The following is a 23,904-nucleotide window of genomic DNA, read 5'->3' on the forward strand; positions in this document are numbered from 1 at the left end:
TTCCCCTTGTTCCCCTTTCTCCCTCTCTCTCTCTCTCTGTCTCTCTGTCTCTCTCTCTCTCTCTCCTTCTCAAATAAATAAATAGATAAACAAATATTTTAAAATGAAGTGAGGAGATGATGAGATGTTTTTATGTGGAAATGGGAAGAAATAAGTGTCAGCTGATTCTTAACATGAGACAGTGATATCGTTTTAGTTCATATGGTCACAAAAATTTACACCCAATAATGTATACAGATCCAATTTTTTTTTCTTTTTTGGCCATCAGAAGAAAGTTTAATGCTACAGTGTCCAGCAGCAGAACCATTCCCTGGGCATCCATCCATGGGCTAGGTCCAAGGTAGGGTCTAGAGAGGCTCTTAGAGGCCTGGCCAATCAGTTATTCTTCTTGAACTTTCCATTGATGTAGGACACCCAATCCAGGATCAGCCCCCAGTCAGTGGCTCACACCATCCCCCCAGCACCCCATAAGCTTGCTGTGGCATCCAGTTCTTGGCTAGCTCCTGGTAATGCAGGCCCATGAACCTGCTCAGCATTCTGGGGTCCCCCAGATCCATTTTCTGAGTTTCTACTATACACATAAACAGTGGAAATAATTTCTTGCCCCAGGAATCTGGATTGCTCTTATGAATACTCATAGAATGCTTTGGGGATGAATTATATCACTTCTGAGCCTAGATCTCAAGAGATTACAAGGCATGTGCGTTCTTGAAACATTGCTGGCTATATAATGTCCATTCACCTGGACTGTCAGAGAGCACACATAGAGAAGCCACATTAACCAGCAGCCAACCACAACATGCAGAATCATGAGCTAGAAAATTATTGCTTAAAATTATTGCATTGCTGAATGGTTTGGCACATACCTATTGTGCATGAACTAGTTGAATAAAATAGGCTTTGTCAGTCATGGTTCCAAAAACTTCACATGAATGCCTTGTCATATAAACACTCCATCACAGTCCTTTCTATTTAAATTGTATGAAATAAAAACAGTGAAAAAAGTATCAAATGTATAGAATACCAGTACACAAAGTAAGGACTGAAGCTTGTCATTTCGTTTCTGTAAACACGTCATAAAACACAGAAGAAAGTGTTGTAGGCCATGCTCCTTACAGTCATTAATATGACTAATATTCAACCCAAACAGCTAACTGGTTTCGGCAAAGTCTTGGGAACAGTGGGCACTTCAGCAAAATCCACCAGGAGTATAGGTTTGCTCCCTGTGCCATACATTATAACAACAGTTCATTCTTAATCCACATTCAAAAAGCATGCTGATGAACCTGTGTTGAGTTTGGAATGCAGCTCACTTGTACAGTGAGCACAAACCTACTGCATGTGAGGCCCAGAGTTTAATACTCAGAGTTACAAACATACATACATATATGTGTGTATATATATATATATATCCTATTCCCAAAGTCTCACATTACAGTGGATTTCTTAGGATTCATTTTTGTATCAGAGAGGTCCATTCAGCACATGCAAACCATACCAGTTGTTTAAAGTGAGAAAAATCCAATGTAAATAATTTTCAGCTAGTAAACAGATGTAAAGAGTTGTCTAAAATTCCTAATAATGGTAATTAGCAGGAGGTGCTATAAACACTCCCTAGAGCAGAATAAATAAAAGACAGGAAGAATTAAAGTTTTTAGAAGAAAAAGGCCCCCTGAGGAGGAGGACCTGCTGAAGTGGCATTGTCCTTCCAGGATTTCGTGTTTGATAGCTTCAGAACTGACTTCTGAAAACAGTGGGCCAGGCAGACCCCATGAGGTTGGCAGTGCGAGGGATGGAAAATGGTATACCAATTTCCACCACTGAGATGGGAAGACATTACTCAGCCAGGGCCAGGCAAGCTGTGCCCAGCAAGTCAGGAAGCACATGTAGGAGGAGCAAGCCCAGCCTCCTTCCTTGTTCCAGGCTAGCATATTTCTCTATATTATTATTTTCATTTTTAAGAAAAGCAAAACATTGAGCTACCCAGTAGAATAAAGATGCGTTTTGTGGGCTGGGGAGAGGGCTCAGTGGGTAAAATGATGTCACAAAAACCTAGAGACCTGCATTCGGACCTCCAGCTCTCATGTAAAATTCCAGGTGTGCCCACCCACTTGTGATCCTGGCTCTTGCAGGTATCATTTTAGAATTGCACACGTGCATAGAAAAAGATACCTGACAAGGTAAGCTATATTAGACCCAAAAATAAACTAGAGGAAGAGATACCTAAGTGTAAACTTTTTTCTCTTGCAAAAGAAAAGATCCTAACAAATATTTAGTTGATTGGATGATAGGGAACTTTTTGTCTGGAACATGTACACGTCAAGAATGACATTGTAGGCGGGCGTGGTGGCGCACACCTTTAATGCCAGCACTCTGGAGGCAGAGGCAGGAGGATCGCCAAGAGTTCAAGGCCACCCTGAGAATACATAGTGAATTCCAGGTCAGCTTGTGCTAGAGTGAGAACCCTACCTTAGAAAACAAAACAAAAAAAAAAAAAAAAGAATGACATTGTAAGCATTATTGTTACCTGAGAAAAAAGATTTTTAAAAAAATTATCTGTTATGCAGTTGTATTTAATTTCCATTTAATATCTCGTTTTATTTATTTGTGTGTTTGAGAGAGAAAGAGATGCCTAGAGAGAGAGCGCTTGAAGGGGAGAGAATGGGTGAACCAGGGCCGCTGGCCATGGCAAACGAACTCCATGCACATGTGCCACCTTGTGCTTCTGGCTTACATGAGTCTTGATAAATCAAACCTGGGTCTTCTGGCTTTGCAGGCAAGCACCTTAACCACTAAGCATTCTCTCCAGACCCTATAGTCATTTAAATACTCGGTTTAATCATTTGTGGTTGCTAAGCTCTATCGGGTATTTTCTTAGCCCAGCACTTAGTCTCACACTTCTGTTTTAACCAACACGAAACTGTTTCACACATGTGCTTCCTATGATAGCTGTAATTGTCTATGCTGTCTCCTCCCACCCAGCCATGTCTACTACTGGGAAGACCTCATTTGCTTCCTTCTTAGCTACCTAGTCCACCTGTGCTTGAAGAACCCATCTCCATCATTGTAGTCCTAGGTCAAATTTTTTCTTTTCAAAGAAGCTTCCTTATTCGTGCACCCTCCATCTCTCATCTAATGTAGATATCACTGATCAGTGACTTCCACACTTTCCTATAGGAGCTTCATAGCATGTTACCATTGAACATTGTTCATAGCTTTCCCTTGCCTGAAGTACTCTTCAAAACTGTGAGGCCATGAGGCCACATTTTAAACTGTTTCCTACTGCACCAGAGTTTGACTCAAGTTTTTTGTTTGTTTGTTTATTTTTATTTATTTATTTGAGAGAGACAGACAGACACAGAAAGAAAGAGGCAGAAAGAGAGAGAGAGAGAGAGAGAATGGGTGCACCAGGGCCTCCAGTCACAGCAAATGAACTCCAGATGCATGCGCCACCTTGTGCATCTGGCTTATGTGGATCCTGGAGTATTGATCCTCCAACCGGGGACCTTAGGCTTCACAGGCAAGCGCTTAACTGCTAAACCATCTCTCCAGCCCCTCTGACTCAAGTTTTTTAGTTTTATGTTTTGTCTTAACTTGGTAACTTACATTTCCAGATATTTGTACAGTTTGGGGAAGGTGTACATTCTATATATGCACAACTTCCACTAACATCTCTATTTGGTTTTCTCCCATTTCTTCACTCTACAACTGGCCAGGTGCCTGAATGTTGAGAGATCTTCCTTACCAACACACAGCCGAATCTGAATGATTACACTGGACTTGAGTGTGCTCATTAAGTCTAATGAGGTCCACAGAGGTGACTGTATGACTCATAACATGAAGTCATTTTTCCAATTAGCATTCTGACAAATGCATTAGAAGGAGAGCCCTTTCAATAGATTTCCACAGCTGGTGAAGGGATCAGGTGTCAGAAGATTTTCAGCTTTGTTCTGCTGTTCTGGTCAAATAACTTATTTTTAACCGCTTGATGCAGCTGGTGGTGATCGTATGTCACCCTATGCTGAGCTTACTTTTAAAATGGTCCTTGTTATAGTATTGCAACTGAAGAAAATTTTAGAGAGATCAGAGATAACTTTTGATTCACTGGTATCATTTAAATGAGAAGATTTCCATATAGCATGTTTTTAAAGTATATTTTTTAAGGACTGCCCCATTCATGAGATTTAGCACTTGGTAAAAACACACTTTTGCAAGCATTAAAAAAAAGAATTGGAGATACTTATATTACCCTAAAATACCATTTAATTCCACTTTGGCTCTCTACCATCTTTGAATTCAAAGTCAGCACATGTGTCCTCATTTAGACAGAAAAATAAAGGATTTCAGAATCAATAGCGCCTCTCCAAGCCAATCAGAGAGCACTGATTTATTGGGAATTTGCTTGTACAAATTCACTGTGTTGCAGGATGGGCCAACATCAATGGTCAGCAACCAGCAGTAGATATTAATATCTTAGAGAAATTGGATTATATATTTTAAAAAATGTTCCTTAGATGCCAAACTTACAAATTATTACATTCTAGATTATCTGTGTGGTTTGAAAAACAACTTTTAAGAAATTAAAGTTACTACATTTGTTACAGGGAAAGTAAAATTTACCTGATTATTTTGAGTGATAAATAAGAGTTATTTCCTCATGTTAAGGATATTAGATAATGATGTTAAGAATGAAAAACTGGCCAGGTGTGGTGGCACACACCTTTAATCCCAGCACTCGGGAGGCGGAGAGGCTCTGCGGCACAATAGCACATTAGACATTTAAAATTAAACTGCTCTATACAAGAAATAATTTTAGCAGTACCTATTTTGTGCCTGGCATTTAATATTTATAGTAAGAAGGGCTTGCATTACTAATTATTAATAAAATAATGATTTTTCTGTGAACTAAAAAAATAGATTACAAAACCATCAATCAACATCCTTATTTCTGCTCCTTGTAGCTTTTCAAATCCAAGTATTGTTACATGTCATTCCGAACACTTTAAGTGTTTTAATATTTTACTGTGTTTATCAGTTATTTTCTTATTACTAAGAAAAATACCCAACTAGAATCAGCATACAGAAGGATTTGTTTTTACTTCAGCTCACAATTTCAAGGGGGAGTGTCTACAAGAAGTCATGGCCCAAACAGCCGGTCAGCTCACATCATCACATCCGGAGGAAGAAGATAGAACAAGGTGGGCTAGGCTGTACTACGTGGAGGTCTGCCCCCATTGACTCATTTCCTCCAGGAAGGTTCTACCTCTTAAAGTTTATACAAACTTCCAAACAGTTCCAGCAAGTCACCCAGTAAGTATTAAGTATTTGAACATATGAGTGTGTGGGGACATTTTACACTCAAACCACCACACTGTTTTTAATCACTAAGATCAGAAACTCATAATTATTATTTTAAGATTACTTTGAAGTGTTCTTAACCTTGTTTTTTCTTTATAGTAGCAATTGAAATTTAATATGCTTATCTAGTTCCACAGAACATATATATGTGTGTCTAAATATTTATTTCAAAGTATCACATATCCCCAAATTATCATGTCATATATGCATGTATTAAGCATATATATTGTGGGGTGGCTAAATCGAGCTGGATGACATGCATATTAACTCATATGTTGACTCCTGTAGTGAGACTCTATTCTTTTAGAATATTTTCCAAGAATATAATAAATTAATCAGAATCACAATACTGCACATTATGTCTTGAACTTGTTCTTTCTATCTTATCGAAGTTGTTCCTAACCTGCATTTTCTTACTTCCATTTTTATTCCCCTTAAGTGCTATTTTACTCATAAATTCTATGAAAATAACTATTTTATATTCTGTGTTTAAGTATGATTATGCAATATTTGTTTTTCTGTGCTGGTCTTTTTCACTTAACATAATGTACTCCAGATTTTTCCATGTTGTTGTAAAGTACAGGATTCCCTCCTTTCCAATGGCTGAACACTATTCCATTGTGTACACATATATTAGTGAACACTTTGGCCGAATCCACATCTTCTCTGTTGGTGCTCAAACTTCAATGTACATGGAAGTATAGGTAACTCTCCTACATACTGTCTTAATTCCCCTCAAATATATACACTGTTGGGAGATTGCTGGATTGTATTGCAGTTCTAGTTTATTAGTATTTTGACTGAGTTTCATACTCAGTTTACAATAATCACTATTTTTATGCATATATATGGAATGCTTTACCACTGAAGAATTTTTAAAAACTCGAATTTGACAAACTTCACTTGTAAAACATGTTTTTTTCAAAACTTGAGACAGCATTGATTATATTTCAAAATCTAAAAATAAGTAAATTTTAAAAATAAGTAACAATTTTATTATTTCTGTGTAAAATAATACAGGTCCCTGGTGTGATGGTATGTGTCTTTAGTCCTAGCACTTGGGAGGCTAAGGTAGGAGACATCCCATGATTTAGAGGCCAGCTTTGGCTAAAAACTGAGTTCCAAGTCAGCCCATTAACCAACTTTTATAGAGACATGATACTCATAAACAGAATATTATTTTCTTTAGTATTACTGAATTAAAAAATACTTTGTCATCATTTGTAGAATAATTCCCTAATTACAATGTTGTTTTATCTTACCACTGATCATATCCTGCAGGACATTTGTATTGACATTGAATTGGTTGTATTTTACTTTATTTCCCCACAATAATCATATTTTTGAATATTTGATGCATTCTAAAAGAGTCACTTTAACCATAATCCTTTAGAATACTATTTATACTTACTTTTCTTTTTTTATTTATTTGACAGAGAAAGAGAGAGAGAGATCGAATGGGCACACAAGGGCCTCCAGCCACTGCAAACAAACTCAAGATGCGTGCACCCCCTTGTGCATCTGGCTAACATGAGTCTTGGGGAATCAAACCTGGGTCTTTTGGCTTTGTAGGCAAATGCCTTAACTGTGTAGCCATCCCTCCAGCCCAATATACTTACTTTTCTACTTATTCAATTGGCATAATACTCATACATGGGAAACAAAATTAAATTAACATATTTGTATAAAATAATACATGTTCTCTAAAATGAAATATGAAAATCAAAGCTAAGTGTACTGATTTTATCAATGACTAAATACTCTTCTCTGCTGCCATTTAGCCTTTCCCAGGGTAGAGCCATTTAATCATTTATAATGTTTAAATGTCTACTTAAGAATAATTTAGAGATAATTATTTATACAACTTATTATACAGAAGAAAATGAGTAATTCCACTGAGAACAGAAAAGCAGACATAGATTATGAAGAAACAGAATTTGTTTTAAGGAAAAGAGAAGGCCAACACTTGTGAACAATCACTCAGTGCAAATATATGGTTGTCATTTGTCAGTTTGCACGTATCATATAAAATCCAGAGGATTTTATTTTTGCTTATGTAAGCTTCAGTGTAAGTACAATAGAATAGTGCCAAAGAAGTCATATGAGATATCTCAAAGCATCTTTCTGAAGATAATAGCAGCTATACTGGATTTGCAACCTATGAGCCACACATCACATGTAGCAGATATTGCTTTTTTAACTGAAGTTTTATTAAAACAAAATTACATATATTCTTTTATGTATTATGTATGGCTCTTCTCCTGCTACAAATGCAAATTAAATGGTCTCAACCTGATGTGGTCCATATAGTTAAAAATATTTATTATTTGATGATAAAAATAGTTTGTAGTGAATTTCTCAAATATATAGTTATTTATTGGTTTGTCTAGTATACTATTTCATTTTATTAAACTCAGTTGATTTTCTTATGAAAGGGTTATGAGCACAAATATAAAGAAAGGTTAAAACAACTTTTGAGGGCACAAATTAAAATAGATGATATTTAATCTTGCTAAGTTGGACAATATATTACATGGAAAGAGTGTGCTGGAGAGATTGCTCAGTGGTTAAGGCAGTTACCTACAAAGCCAAAGGATCCCAGTGCAACTCTCCAGGACCCATGTAAGCCAGATGCACAAGGGGGCACATGCATCTGGAGTTCGTTTGCAGTGGCTGGAGGCCCTGGCGTACCCATCCTTTTTCTCTTTCTCTCTCAAATAAATAAAACATATTTTAAAATATATCAAGATTTATTCATCTTGATTTACATTATTGGAAAACTTACAGATATCTTTCTATACCTAAATAAAATAATGTCTTATAAATTTATAAATATTTGAAGTATTACATAGTTTTCTTTGGGTTGTTACATTTCAGACATATGTGTGCATTTATTTATTTATTTATTTTTAGGTAGGCTGTTACTGTAGTGTAGCCTGCCATGGAATTCATTGTGTAATCTCAGGCTGGCCTCAAACTCACAGTAATCCTCCTACCTCTGCCTCCTGAGTGCTGGGATTAAAGTCATGTGCCACCATGCCTGACTATTTCATTCTTTTAATTTGTACTTGCTCTTCTACATTAACAGGCTTAAAACAAACTTTTGTATTTAAGAAAACATGATGTTCCCAATATCATATCAATTAATGAAGAAGGTTTTAGATGAGGAATGCATAGAACCTAGAGGGAACATTCAACTAGTAATCTTTCACATGCATCTTGGCCCAGGGAACACTTCCTCACATAGTTCTTAAAAGAAAATTTTGCGTGGCTGACATTTTTCTGCACATATATAGAATACAAAATATAATTTCAAGCCTCCAAGAATCAAGCATCTAAAACATTCTTTAAGTACCAGAGACTCTGGAAATTTTTTGAAATGAGAAAAGAGATTCTGGGAAGTTATTGAATTGGATTTTACCATTTAAGAGAAAGAGGGACATAAAGATAAAGGTAAATATTTTCTTTCCTTTTCCTTTTCCTAAGGGTTAGAGGGTAGAAAAGTGGTGAGCAGTGAGACAGCCAGATAAAAGCCACTCACCCTCGCCGTCGAGTAGCACAGGCCACCAGGTAAGGAGCTGTGTTCTCTTAGAGCTTCTGTATATGTAGCCCACCACCAGGTGGGCTGCCCACTCTGGAGGAGTGACTTCCTCCTCTGTTAATCCTTCCTAGAAAGACCTCACAGACCTGTCCTATAGGTGTTTCTCTTGATTCCTAATCCAATCAAGTTGACAACAGAACTTAACCGTCACACTGTCCCAGAAAGCACAAGCTATTACTTCCTGAGTGCACAGCACTGTCAGTCAGATATGAGATAAATCATCTAGAATGAAGATATGCAACACTGCAAAAACTATAAACACAATAGGGATCTTTTAAAACATATTTTGTTTATTTGAAAGCAAAGGAGAGAGACATAAAGAGAGAGAGCGGGCTGGAGAGATGCTTAGTGGTTAAGCGCTTGCCTGTGAAACCTAAGGACCCCAGTTCCAGGCTCGGTTCCCCAGGTCCCACGTTAGCCAGATGCACAAGGGGCGCACGTCTGGAGTTCGTTTGCAGAGGCTGGAAGCCCTGGCGCGCCCATTCTCTCTCTCTCCCTCTATCTGTCTTTCTCTCTGTGTGTGTCGCTCTCAAGTAAATAAAAAGAGAGAGAGAGAGAGAGAGAGAATAGGTGCACCAAGACCTGTAGCCACTGCAAATGAAATCCAGATACATGCACCACTTTGTGCATCTGGCTTTACATGAGTATTACAAAATTGAACTTGGGTTGTTACAGACTATGAAGGCAAAAGCCTTAATTGCTGACCCATCTCTCCAGCCCCCAAACAGGAATTTCTGAAATAACAAACTATAAAATGATATAATAATAAATATCATTACAGGGTGATCTCTAGAAAAATTCAGCTGGTGTTATGCTGGTTATCAGGGCACAGTTATAATATCCCGCATACATTTGATAACATATTGAGGAATTAAGACAGTGAAAGTATAGCAGAGTGTAAACTGATTATTGGTTGAAGCAATAGATAATAAGAGAGATCTCTTAAAATCTAGGGTGGGATAGGTGTCTTAGTGGTCAAAGTGCTTGCCTGTGATGTTTAAAGACCCATGCTGTACTACCCAGATCTCAAATAAGACAGACACACAAGGTGATGCATGCACAAGGTCTCACATGAGCACAAGGGGCACACTTCTTTTATAGTGGCTGGAGGTTTTGGTATGCCAATTCTCCCTCCTCTCTCTCTCTCTCTCCCCGTATCTTCTAATTAAAAAAAAAAAAAAAAAAGACTAGTCTATTGGCCTTGCTTCAAAAGATCTACTGATATTTAGCTTGATCAAGGACAGTTCTAGAAGAGCTACAAAGTTTGTTGTAAACAATTAATGATGTGCCATTTTTAAAAAAGGAAGTAAACATGTATTTTAGAACTGCAAGCAAAACAAACAAACAAGAGTCATTGGATAAAAGTTCCAAGCAGCCTTTACTTGTAATCAAGGATATTCAAAGTGGGCCCAGATACTCTGAAAGCAAGCTTGTGGATCTACTGTCACCTAAATGAGCCCAGCAGACGTTCAGAAATCATAGGGTTTGTTGGGATTTGAAACACAAGGTGTATGGTGGATAGCTATAATTCTTTAAATGGAATTTCAGATTATGTTGACTTGCCACCTTATCTACCAACTTATTCAATAACGTGGGACAGGCAAGCATGTTGTCTCACAACATTAGCATCATCTGTTAATTTGTGGAAATTAGACCAACTATTATAAAGATGCCCACATCTAGTTGTATGAAGTAGGTTAATTAATAATCATACATAGAATATTACAATACTGTATACAAATGCCCTTATCTTCAGAAGAATATATATACATATAAAAGAAAACAGCATTCTCTCAGAAATATGTACTGACTTCTCCATCTCTTTATGGTCCTGCGTCTCTTTGGCTAAAGAGAAATGGGTCGATGGTGAATAGCACTTCCTGTGCAGCCAAGGAGGCCTAAGGCGGCCTGAGAAACTGCTGCAGTTTCATCCTTAGGACCCACATAAACAACTCTGCCTGACCATGTCGGTCTGTAATCCTAGTTCTTCAGGGTGCCGAGGCCAGGGAATCATTGGTGTTTGCACAAAAACCAACAACTAAGGACCACTAAGGGACCCCCGATCAAATAACAACGGGTTAGGGCAGTGTGATGGAAGGATTGCCCACACAGGCAATGGTACCGTTACCACAGCGCTCCACCTGCATTCACTACACACACACATGCACACGCACACACACACACACACACACACACGCGCGCGCGCGCGCGCGCGCGCGCACTAACGTGACAGAAAAATCTGGTTCAAGAGCCATAAGGTAATAAATATTCTTTGATCAGACAAAACTCACTTGACTTCTTTGTGTTTTACTGAGGAAAAGATAGATACCACAACAAAAAGTAAGAAAAAAACTAACAGAAGGGTTATTAGAACAGCAAACATCACCTTGTCTAAGGTAGGTGCTGAGTGGATCACACAATGCACATTAGGTGCTTTCCTTTTGCTTACCATGCGGTGTCCACACTTCCTTCTCCTCTCCTCTGCCTTGTCCACAGCATCGCTTTAGATGGGGCGGTAAGACTATAGTGTTGAGTGGCTTTATCACGGGGGTGCAATGTCACAGTGCACTTCAGCACTCTTTCTCTGTCTGCCATTTCTGTCCCATAGGCATTGATGTTTAGTTACATAATAATAAGTTATTTTAATTGTAAGATTTTCTTTTCTTTCCAAGGTAGGGTCTCACTGTAGCCCATGCTGATCTGGAATTCACTATGTCATCTCAGGGTGGCCTCGAACTCATGGAGATCCTCCTCCCTCTGCCTCCCGAGTGCTGGCATTAAAAGCATGAGTCACCATGCCAGGGTTTATTTTTAATTCTATTACTTATTCCTCTTATAAAATAATTAGTTTTGGACTATTATTGAAGCAAGATTCTTGTTATCATACAGAATGGTGACTTTTCAGTTAAGGAAAGAGTATTATAGTCAACAATCTTAGGAAATAATCCAGAAGAGGAAGCAACAACCACAAATATGCTAGTGCATTCGAGCAGGTATGAATTTGAAAATGAGTTTTACTTATGGTCAGGGATACAAAGCAAATGCAAATATTCCCTCATGTAAAATAATAGCCAATGAAAGGAAATGCACATAAACACCTGATTGCAATCAATGCTATAAGGATGTAGAAATAGAAGGTTTAGCTTTCAAGACACCAACACAATACCAATCCACTGTCTGGAGTTACTTAATATGTCACCTATGGGGCTGGATAGATGGCTTAGTGGTTAAGTGCTTGCCTGTGAAGCCTAAGGACCTCAGTTCAAGGCTCGATTCCCCAGGACCCACATTAGCCAGATGCACAAGGAGGCGTACATGTCTGGAATTCGTTTGCAGTGGCTGGAGGCCCTAGTGTGCTCTCTCTCTCTCTCTCTCTCTCTCTCTCTCTCTCTCCCCCTCTTTCTCTCTCTGTCTGTCACTCTCAAATAAATAACTAAAAAATTTTAATATGTCACCTATGGATGTTCATTCTATTGGATCATTTTGTATCCTATAATTACTATCCTGCTTATATATCTTATTATTTTCTTTTCATTAGGGCAAAGAGCTTGTAGAACAGCTGCAAAATAACAGTTCCACTTCCTAATTTTTATTTAATTTTTTTTCTTCATTTATTTCCACAGCCCTATTAAAAAATAAAGCTGGCTTCTGAAAATAAGTCCAATAACATCCTTTTGACAAGTATAGTTAATAGATTATTGTGTTCTTTAAAAAAATCCTCCTATCCACACTCCATTTTTTGCAATTACGGTTTTAATAAGAAAAGATAATACATTTTGGGTTGTATAATTACTATTGATTTGCTTTCACTTTTCCAAATGTGCTTTCCAAGTAACACAGAGCTCTGGTGCTATTACCTCCTCAGGGTTACAGTGAATTTTGCAAAGTGATTTTGCTCTTAGTCAGGACTGTGCAAGCAAAGTGGATTAATAATCAATAAAACAAAAATCTTTTATCAATTGTTTTGATCTCTCTATATTCATTGGTTTAAATATATGTCCTAATGGTACATCCTCAAAGAGACAATTCTATAGCCCATATTTCATTTCTTTTAATTGTACATTAGGAAAATGAAGGAAAGTGTGGTAAATTTATGATGTGCATGGCTTTATACTGAATTGTAAATATTGCTAACATCTGGCTTCAGAACCCCTTACTTATCATATTAGATTCATTCTTAATAATGTACATATTCCAGACATCAATACCACACACATTAAAAGATAATGGAAAGAAGTCTTTCTTAACTAGTAAGCATTGACAGGTGAGTTCTGGCAAGAAGGTCCAAATTATATCTGAAGAATATTTGAACAACTAGAGATGTTAAGAGAAGATAGAAATGTAATATTCTTTCCCACATTAAAAATATTTGACTGTGGGCTGAAGAGATGGCTTATCAGTTAAGGTGCTTGCTTGTGAATATGAAGGACTCATGTTCAACTCTCCAGGTCCTACATAAGCCAGATGCACAGTGATAAGCATAGTGATAATGTTGCATCTGCACACAAGGGGAAGCGTGAGTCTAGAGCTCAGTTGCAGTGGTTAGAAGCCCTGGTGTGCCAATTCTATCTCTCTCACTAAAAAAAGGCCAGTCTGTTGTGCTTGCCTCAAAAACAAAAACAAAACACAACAAAAAATTGACTGCATTTATTTAATGAATTCAAGTCATTGACATCTAAGATTTTTATAAATTTCCTTACTTCTGGAACTATCAATTAAAATAAGTTACAATCTGAAGTGTGGTTTCTATCTCATCTGCCCATAGCTGATGCCTGTTTCCAAAAGCATGAAGCTGAACCAGAGATCATGTGATGTGGTTATTACCAGCAGAGTGACCCAGGACAGGAGAAGAAGGCAGGTAACAGAAGCCCAGAGACAGGCGAGAAGTCAACAAATTTGATTTTGGATTCAAAAGCAATCTTTGAAATTCAAGAAAGACACTGTAGCTTTGAGAGGAAACACTTTGATTTACAATAACCTAGAATTTTTTCTTAACTTTAAAGTCTGAAAGATATTTAAAAGGGAAAAGGGGGGAAAAGAAAAACAAGATTGAAAATAGAGTAGCTAGAAAGCCAAACTAACCCCCAAATGAGGCAAATTCTTTCGTGTTTGGAGGGCAAGAACTATCTGAAGTACACACTGGCAGAGCATCTGTGAAGGACCTCTCACCTGACTTCCCCCAAGTGGCCAGTATTTAGAGAAGAAAGACAAGGACATCCTCAGATGAAGATCCCAAAAAGAATGGAACTTCCACCGTGGCTTCTGGAGCGATTCTGAGAAAATAACACTTTTTTCAGAGTTTTCTGAACTCAGATGCCATTCAGCAGTAGGAGAATAGACATGGCGATGACATCTATTCCTGGGTGGATTGGATGGATCCTGTGGTTTACCTTCAGCTTCTGAGCAGCTCTGCAGGGTACAGAAAGTGTGGCCTTTGGCTCTAACAGAGGAGCAGAGGGGGCAAAGAGAGCTTCGCTGAATGTGAGGAGGTTTGAGAAACTGAGTGGGCAGAGAGTCCTCCATGGACTAGTGGAATCATGCCAACAGCTCCAGCATTTGAAGTTGGAATGAGCCTTCAGTGCAGTACTAAGTTCAATATTTAGTAGGCACCTTCATGCACAAGTGCCTGGGCTATTTCAACCAAGAAAGAATTAGAGGGTGATGGAGAAATTATCTAACAGTGGAAATTCTGGATCAAACACAACACTTTCCCATACTTGGGATTGGATGGTCTTAATTTACACTCTGTGGATTTTAAATAATGAAGGTTGCATTTTCTATGAGCCTAAGTTTTTGGTTTGTGGAAATTCATACTCTGCAAAAGAATACATCTAACATTCTCTAGAGACTCCTAGAGTTGTAGCATCATTTAGAAGTGGTCGTTAAGGCACAATCACACTGTTCAGGTTTCCATTTATTAAGAATAGTTGAGGGGTATTTGGTTGTCAATACAGTGTACCCCTTCATGACCACAACTTGAACACGGGGTTTATCAATTAGCCAGAGACATCATCATGCCTAGAGTGAGAAAATGGATGGAATGATATATGAAGCAAACTGCCCAAACTTACAACTTCTAGAATTTGTCCTATTCCAACCCTTTGTAATTGGCTCTAACATGCTCATACAACATGGTAGACACCTATTATAAATTTGGGGCAAATAAACTTACCTTTGAGGCACAAACAAGTAAATACATGGGTAGAAATAAATATTTTTTTTTCTGAAAATCAATGTTACTACTTGGTCTATTGGCACCAAACAAGTAACAAAAGAATTAGCAACCCCTATTTGCTTATATGTTGATCCAATTTCCTGAATATTTAGCTGTGTGTTATCAATATGAGTAGTAAACATACATTTGTAAGCTCATATATATTGACAGTGTCAGTAATATTTCTTTAAGTGTGAGTATGGTTTAAAATAATTTAATGAATCTAGTCTTCAATAAATTATGGCATCACAGCAAAGAGAACCAAGATCTGTCACAGCAGCATCCCAAGTGTGTATAGTGAAACATGGCCTAAGGAATCATTGCTGCATATTCTTGAAAATATCTTCTTTTATTTCTTGAATGTATTTGTATAGCAAAACCATTTAATTTTAATGTGTGAATGTGTATATAAAGACTTCAGTGAGAAGACAAAAATCTTTCAGAAATTTCACCTAGAGTGGGGCTGTAGATAAAATACACGACATTTTTATGCAGGGTGTGAAAAAGCTGACTTAAATATTTACGTATTAATATCCCATTGCAAAGATCACTGTTAGCTCATTGGCCTTAAATTATTCACTAGGTTCAATGGTTATTATTTTTAGCTGCTGCAGTCAGACCTTATAAATACATTTTTGAGGTCACACACTCTACTTTTCATCTAAACCTTTCCACCCATTTACTTTTCAAAAAGTGAACATGAAATGATATTACCTGACATTCAACCTTAGTGAGTCAAACACTTCTCTAAACCACAAATGAAACTACAAGGATATTATTTTTAGGAAATAAGACCTTAGTGTCAATTTTAATAGATAGTATTTTTAATTTGGCAGCTACAGCAGTTCCTCTCTTGTTTAAGAACAAACTTTGTCAACATATAGTGTCTTTGTAGGTTTTTAATGTTATTCAAAATTCATAATCTTAAATGGAATAATTATAGTTCTTGTTAGTATCTTTGCATAACAAAAATTTTAAGTAACTTGTCCATGTATGTTATTATACATTGATTGAACTATAACATGTAGTTGTTAAATCACTGGGGGCTGAAAGGACCTTCTTCTACTCAACTCAGTGTGCACTTTGGATTCAAATGCAGTAAAGGAATTTCTCATAGTAGGGCTCAAGGACCTGCCTAAAGCAGCCTGACTTGATCAAAGAGTCAATGAAGAATTTGAAAGAAAAGGCATCTAGTTTGCATAAGAACATTTGGGAACCAAAGAGACAAAGCTGAGCTCTTGCCTAGTGTTTATTTGTGCGAAGTCAGTTAGCATTTCTGTTTTGGGCAGGTCCCGTGAGGTGTCAACTTCACATTGCCAGTCCCAAGGGCTAATGGAGGGTATTTTGCTCTACAAGGTGTGAGAAATGTGTTTTTGCACTTTAATGTAGAGTGTATTGTCTCAGAGTCAATGCCATGATTCTCCCTGCCTCTTAATGTTCCTTTCAGGTATTATCAAGTCACATCTAATTACTAATTCTTTAGACAAATTTGGGAGAGTCAAATAGCTAACTAGTAAACATTATACTCACACTGCTTATGAAGTCCCCTGCCTCCATAAATGTGTTTCTCTTGATGGCCTACTTTTATTTTTTTATGTTATTTTATTTGCTTTTTGAGTGCACTGCTATGATTCACTCTAGTTATTAAATTATATCTTACTTGTATTCACAACTTCCATGGCCACCCTTTCAAACATCTTTCTTACCCATGGGTCTCTGTTCCATTCCCTTCTCATTTTTCTTCTTCTTAAAGTTTTATTTTTATTTTTATTTATTCATTAGAGAGAGAGAGAGGGGAGAGAGAAAGAGGGAGAGAATGGGTGCACCAAGACATCCACCCACTGCAAACGAACTCCAGATGTGTGCACCACCTTGTGCCTCTGGCTTCTGTGGGACCTGCAGAATTCAACCTGGGTCCCCCAGGCTTCACAGGCAAGCGCCTTAACGGCTAAACCTTCTCTACAGCCCCCTTCTCAGTTTTTCAAAGGAGCCTAAAATTCTGGCTACTAAGGGGTAGGCTACTTTTAAAGGAACAAGTTCCAAAGAATTAACCTTAGTGAATAAAGAAAATGAATTTTTTTTTAGGTTTGGAGAGATTTTATTAGATTAATAGAAGGAAAGAGGCAGAATATAAAGAGCTCTGTCTATGAAAAGGCAGGGTTGAGTGAAGCCCAGACAGCTCCTGCCCATGAGGAGACAGAAGTACCAGACTGGCACATAGTAGGGCAGCCAGCATTCTCTCATGAAGAGGGGAGAGAATCATTAATCCCCAACTCACCCTCAGGAACTAATACTAGTTAATTATTGCTCTGAGACACTCGTACTCTTCTGTGATAGAGCTATTGATTGCGTTAGCCTGTAAGCCGTCTTTCCAGCCCTCTCTGTGCTACCTTTTTTTTTGGGGGGGGGGGGAGTTTCCTCTCCATGTTTTTGACATGTTGCATAATATTTTCAAAAAAGTAGAAGATGAATGGGTAAGCATGCAATCCAAATAAAAATATTTGAGTTTAATTCTAGCAATAACACATTCTAGTCTATACATTAGGCAGCCTGTTTTATCTTTCTTTGAGTTCTGAAGAGCCCAAGCCAAAGTAACGCCATGACGGACTTTAAAGATAGTAATAGGCCTAAGTTTGTGTTCCCCTGCAGAGCCCAAATTACTGACACAGCGCTTTGCAGTTACTGGGTGAAACAACCACAAACTGCTCAGTACCCAAAATAATCCCTGTAACGGGCCAATCTAAAAGGAACAAATACATTCCTGTGGCTCTTGTGACTATAGGTAAGTTTACTTAACATTCCTCAACTACTACGTAACCAATCAGCTTCAAACACACATGCTCTTGCTAAGTGTCAACCAATCATGTAACTGTTAAGTCGGAAATTTCCCTGTTCTTTGTTTGAACCTAATAAAAGCTCCTCTCAGACTCCATTGGGACCTCTTGGACCGGCAAACTGCATTGCAAAAGTCTGGAGCCCGAGTTTAAGCTCAAAATAAAGCTCTTTGCTGTTGCATGCGTGTCTGGCTCTCTTGGTGGTCTTTGGGGACTCCCCATCTGGACATAACAAGTTCCTCATTTGCATAAGGAAGTAATGCGTAGTATCTCATCTGTAGGCTTATAAGAATTAAATATATAATTTATTTGGTTCATGTTGTTTTGAGACATCATCTCATACTTATAGCTCAGGCTGGACTCAAATGCATGAGAATTGTTCAGCCTGGCTTAAATATATACATTAACATTCAAAATGCTTGTAAATTAAATATATACATTAATATAGAAAACACATGAAAGTGTTTAGAAGAGGACACAATCCAGAGGTCATGATCCAATAATGTACATTATCATATCCTTTCTCAGAGGTGCTTACCATTTTAAATGTTAATGTGTGTGATTTTTTCAACTTACTATGTTTCAAGATTGGCATATTTTAAAAAAAATTTATTTTTATTTTTTTATTTACTTATTTAAGAGTGACAGAGAGAAAGAGACAGATAGAGAGAGAATGGTCATGCCAGGGCCTCCAGCCACTGCAGATGAAATCCAGATGCGTGTGCCCTCTTTGTGCATCTGGCTAACGTGGGTCCTGGGGAATCAAGCCTTGAACCAGGGTTCTTAGGCTTCACAGGCAAGCATTTAACCACTAAGCTATCTCTCCAGCCCAAGATTGGCATATTTTTAATATAGGATCTAACATGGTTAACCCAGAATGGCATGAAACTCACTATGTCAATATGTATCCTAACTGGCTTTGAGCTCACAGAAATCCTGCTTCCTCTGTCTCCTGAGCACTGGAATTACAGGCATATGTCACTATGTACTGCCTTTTAGTTTATTACTAATAAAGGATGTCTTAAATGTCCTATATTATACTGACATTCTTTTGTACCCAAAACCTTCTCATCAAAAACAAGATGTACTAGAAAATTTAACCAGAATAAAACACTTGATATATCCACTTTACATGAGTTCTGTGAACTCAAAATTTGTTCATGTAATTCTAACATATAGTTCCAATAATAATATGAACAACAGTAATAGTATTAAATGGAATGACTATAGAACATCTTTATATAGGATAAGTGACTCTAAATTATCTTAGGTAACTTGAGCATTCGCAGATTATGTGTGACCTAGCTCACAGTGAAATATTTCTTACTGATATGGACCAAAGAGTCACAAAGCAGAAAAGATGTCTAAAGTAGAAACAATTTAACTAATGTAAGATAATAGAGTTTGCATTCTTTTCTAACTGAAGTAGTTTTCTGTAATTAGGTTATGATGGTATAGCTCATGTTAATGAGTTTGTGGACCTACATATCAAGAACTCAAAATTGTATACATTAGTGAAAATGAATCATAAGTTAATAAAATACCAATTCTAGGCTATTTACTTATAGGTTTTCCTAAGCCTACTAGTTATGCTATTTTCTAATTTTTCTAGTATTCTTAAATTTTTTTTTAAGATTTTATTTTCATTTATTTATTTGTTAGAGACAGAGAGAGAGAGAGAGAGAATGGGCCCACCAGGGCCTCTAGCCACTGCAAACAAACTCCAGATGCATCTGGCTTACATGGGACCTGGAGAATTGACTCTGGGTCCTTAGGGTTTGCAAGCAAGTGTCTTAACCACTAAAGCATCTCTCCAGCCTGTTCTTACATTTTTTAAAAACTTTTTATTTACTTATTTATTTGACAGAGAAAGAGGGAGGGAGAGAGAGAATGGGCATGCCAGGGCCTCCAACCACTGAAGATGAACTCCAGACAGTTGCACCCCCTTGTGCATCTGGCTAACATGGGTCCTGGGGAATCAGACCTGAGTCCTTTGGCTTTGCAGGCAAACGCCTTAACTGCTAAGCTAGCCCTCTAGCCCCTTACATATTTTTAATATACACCTTTTCAAACATCAGAAGTTTTGGCTAGCATCCCTTTCTGCTAAACACAGCTGACCTACAGAAAGGCTGAGACACATTAGGGGGCAGCTATACCCTTCATGAGGATGAGACAGCCTATTGCAGTATATGTCTACTTTCTGTCTGTGGCCTCAGCTGACCTCTCATAGAACTTCACAGCCAAACTCTCCACGTAATCATGTCAAACTTGAGTTCTAATTACAAGGAGAAGTTTATGTGATAGTTAGGAAAAGTAAATATCACTATGGCAATAATGTTATGCAAAATTATCTTTTCAAGTATCTGCTAGACAAAAAAATAAAATAGGGTTTAGGAGTATTTTTGTTTTTAAAATAAAATGAGAATTAGCCTATACTTTGCTAAATTTCTACTACTTAACTTTGGCTGTTCTTTATTTACTTTCAAAAACAGATCATGCTTTGAACCTAAACATCCCTTGAATTGTTGCTGCAAGAAGTACCTAAGTGCCACTTCTAGATTTCTCAGGTAATTTGTGTAAGATTTTCCCATTACAATAAAGATGGGATTTCTACTACGCAAAACTATTCATATTGGAAGAAATGATTTTAGCATATGAATCGAAAAGCACAATTTGTTGAATCCTATAACTCTGTCACAAAGAACACATGAAGAACAATTTAGATGTGTAAGTGGATGATAAACTCACCAATCTCCTAAGAATAGAGCTGTCACTGGACCCTGTTATTTCACAACCCCAAGGTACAATATGATAATGATACCACTTAACACTAGTGCTTAAATAAGAAGCCAAAAATAAAAAAAGGAAAAGCTGGAAGCCTTTTAACTAGAAAGAAAATCAAATTAAAATATTAATTTACTGATTAATATAACATTAGCTGACCTATTTTCTCTAGCTTGTTAAACAACAAAGACTTGTGAAGCTAAATAACTCCCAGAAATATAAATGTTTCCAGAACTCCCAGGGAGATGTTTAGCTCCTTTTTAAACACCATTAAAGATATGCTTCACACAGATCAGGCTATTTTCTGTTTTCTCTGTTGAAACCATCTGATTAAATCTAAAGAACTGGGATTTGATTAGAGGTTCACCTTGTTCCAAATCTAAGACAAATAGATATCAGCTTTCTTGTCCTTTGTGGTTCATTGAAGATTTCATGAGAACTCCAATTCTTTGAAATTTAACCAAGTTATACTTGAAATTTTTTCTTACACTATTCATAAATTTATGAAATACTGACTTGTAGATCAGAAACCAGTAAGCTGCTATCTCCGGGTGTGCATGGACACAGAGGTTCAGAAATTCAAATGCATCTTTAAAGATACACCTTGAAAGAAAAGAGGGCTGGCTTTTGTGTTGAGTTCTTTGTACAATTCTATCAGTAGTCCTGTGAACTGCTGCAGTTCATCTTTCTTTATAAAGCAGGTAAGATTTGAATAAAATTTCTAAGTCTTTCTGAAATTCTCAGTTGCTAGTAATATGATCTATTAAGGAGCAAAGAGTCACTTCATTTGGTGCATTCTGATGGTTACTGTATTAGTTACTTTTGCTATGGCCATATATGTGACAAAAAGCAACTTAAGGAAGGAAATGATTTTTTTCAGTACAGTTGTGGTGGAAAGGCATAGCAGCAGAAGTCTGATAGTGACATTTCCTCCATATCCACAGAGCAGCAAACTTTCTGTCTACTCGCATTTTATCCTTTTTACTCAGTCCAGACCCCAGCTCATGAAAGAATGCTGGCCACAGCATTCTTTGTATTTCAATTAACCTAATTAAAATAATCCCCAATGGCTAACCTAATCTTGATAATCCCTCACAGCCATGCCCAGAGGGGATTCTAAATCCTGTCAGGGTGACAAACAACATAAACCATCACAGTTGGTCTGAAGAAGTGAATGCTTTCTTAACCCAGAGGAGATCCTTTAGAGGACTATAAATGTTAAGATTAGAGGAAATCAGTATAGTCCTAAAGATCATGATATAGGATTCATTATGATCTCCAAATGATTGCTATGTCCTTAGGAGCAATGAAAATGAAAACATAATTGAAATGATTTTAATTCCTTAGATTATGTTGTTGATTAATAATTAATTCTTAAAATAATTTGGGATAAGGTTGAATTTTTGTTTAATACTTTTATTGAACCCATATCTATTAATATAAGAACAAGTGTGCTGTCTTGTTTTGGTTTTTGTTATGTGTTATGTTTTTTTCCTTTCTTTATTGTTCAAGGGACAGATTTGACTGTTATGAATTCTTACAAAAGTATCCTTAATCATTGCAAAGACTCAAGTTCCACCCCTGAGTTTCAGAGACTGATTTTAATCAGAGTATCATTTTTTCTCTGAACTGTATATTTCTTGTTTTCTCATCTTCTGTGCATTTTATGCAACAAGTTTTTCTAAAGCAGACCAAAAATGAACCCAACATGGCTCAGGGCAATTTTGTGGAATAGGGGGCGGAAAGAATGTCAGAGCCACATGTTGGGTCATGATATGCAGAGACATTTATCTTACCCATAACTGTGGGATAACTCTACAATGCATGACCCATATATCTCAACAAGGAGGGACCAAGGGGAGAGGGTAGGTCATGAATGAACCTAATAATGGTACCAAACTGACTGTATTTGCTGAATACAAAACTAATTAATAATTTTTTTTAAGTTTTTCTATAAAATATCTTTTTTTTTTTTTTCAGTTGAGCCTACAGACTATTCCTGGAAATACTCTGAGATTCAAGGTTTTGTGCTAGCCATTAAAGCTATTTCTTGTGGTTTGAATGTGAGATGTGCCCCATAGGCAAATGTGCTTCAGTACCTATTTGGCCCACAGAAAAGTGGTAATGTTTGGGAATGCTGTGGAACCTTTAGAAGGCACCCAGGTCTGTTGGAGGAAGCAGGTTACTGGGAGGCAGGTCTTAAAGTTTGTGACATGGCCACAATTCCTGTTCTCATTGTGCTTTCTGATGACCCAGGCTCCCTGCCATGATGAACTCCACCCTCTAAATTGTAAGCCAAAATAAATATTTTCCTTCCATAAGTTAATGCTGGTGCAGTATTTGTTCATAGCAATAAAAAAGTAATTAATACAATATTCATCAAGGAACTTGCCAAACTTCCTTTTCTTTCCATTTCCTTCTTTTTTCTCAATTCTTTCTCCCACTCTCCTATCTTCCTCCCCACACACCTGTTTGTTTTTTTTTTTAAAAAAAAAACAAAAAACAGGTCATTAAGACAAATAGACCTCTGTGATATTCTGACAAATGTTTACTAGTCAATCCTCTGGGGAAAAAAAAAAAAAAAAAGCCCTATGTTTAATTTTATTGGCAATTCTCATGTAAATGCTCTTGTGGCTTATGTTCAGGCTCCTAAGATGACCTTGGTGAACATGAATTCAGGGCAAAAAGTACATAATTGGCTCTTGTGAGTGAGTAAATGTGAGTTGGCTCCTCTTTTACTTGGGCCTCTTCTGAATGTTGTGCCTACCATTATTAACCTTGGGAAATGACCATTATTAACCTTGGGAAATGTGTTAATATCTCCTTCCACTACCTCTCTCCACCCTTTAGACAAGCTGTCTTACTGCATAATAAAAGGCATGAATTTCCTGACCTTAGTGTCTCAGTGCTGTGCCAGAAATTCACTGGACATAAAAACATTATTCTGGATCATATATATCACCAACATGAAACTGAAGGGCAATATGCTGATGATGTTCATGTTGACTCCTGTGCCATCAGTAATGAAATATTTTGTCTAGAATTCTAATGTCATTGACTAGCATGTATGAAACAATTTCAGGCTATCATACTAGCCCTAAGATAGAGTCAAA

At 37.2% G+C, this 23,904-nt stretch overlaps 1 pseudogene; it reads right to left on the reverse strand.

Moving 5' to 3' along the window:
• Positions 1 to 375: 375 nt before the first annotated feature.
• LOC101610681 lies at positions 376 to 536 on the reverse strand (annotated as a pseudogene).
• Between the last annotated feature and the right edge of the window lie 23,368 nt (positions 537 to 23,904).

This window comes from Jaculus jaculus, chromosome 16 (assembly GCF_020740685.1).
Source record: "Jaculus jaculus isolate mJacJac1 chromosome 16, mJacJac1.mat.Y.cur, whole genome shotgun sequence".
Classification (NCBI taxonomy): Eukaryota; Metazoa; Chordata; class Mammalia; order Rodentia; family Dipodidae; genus Jaculus; species Jaculus jaculus.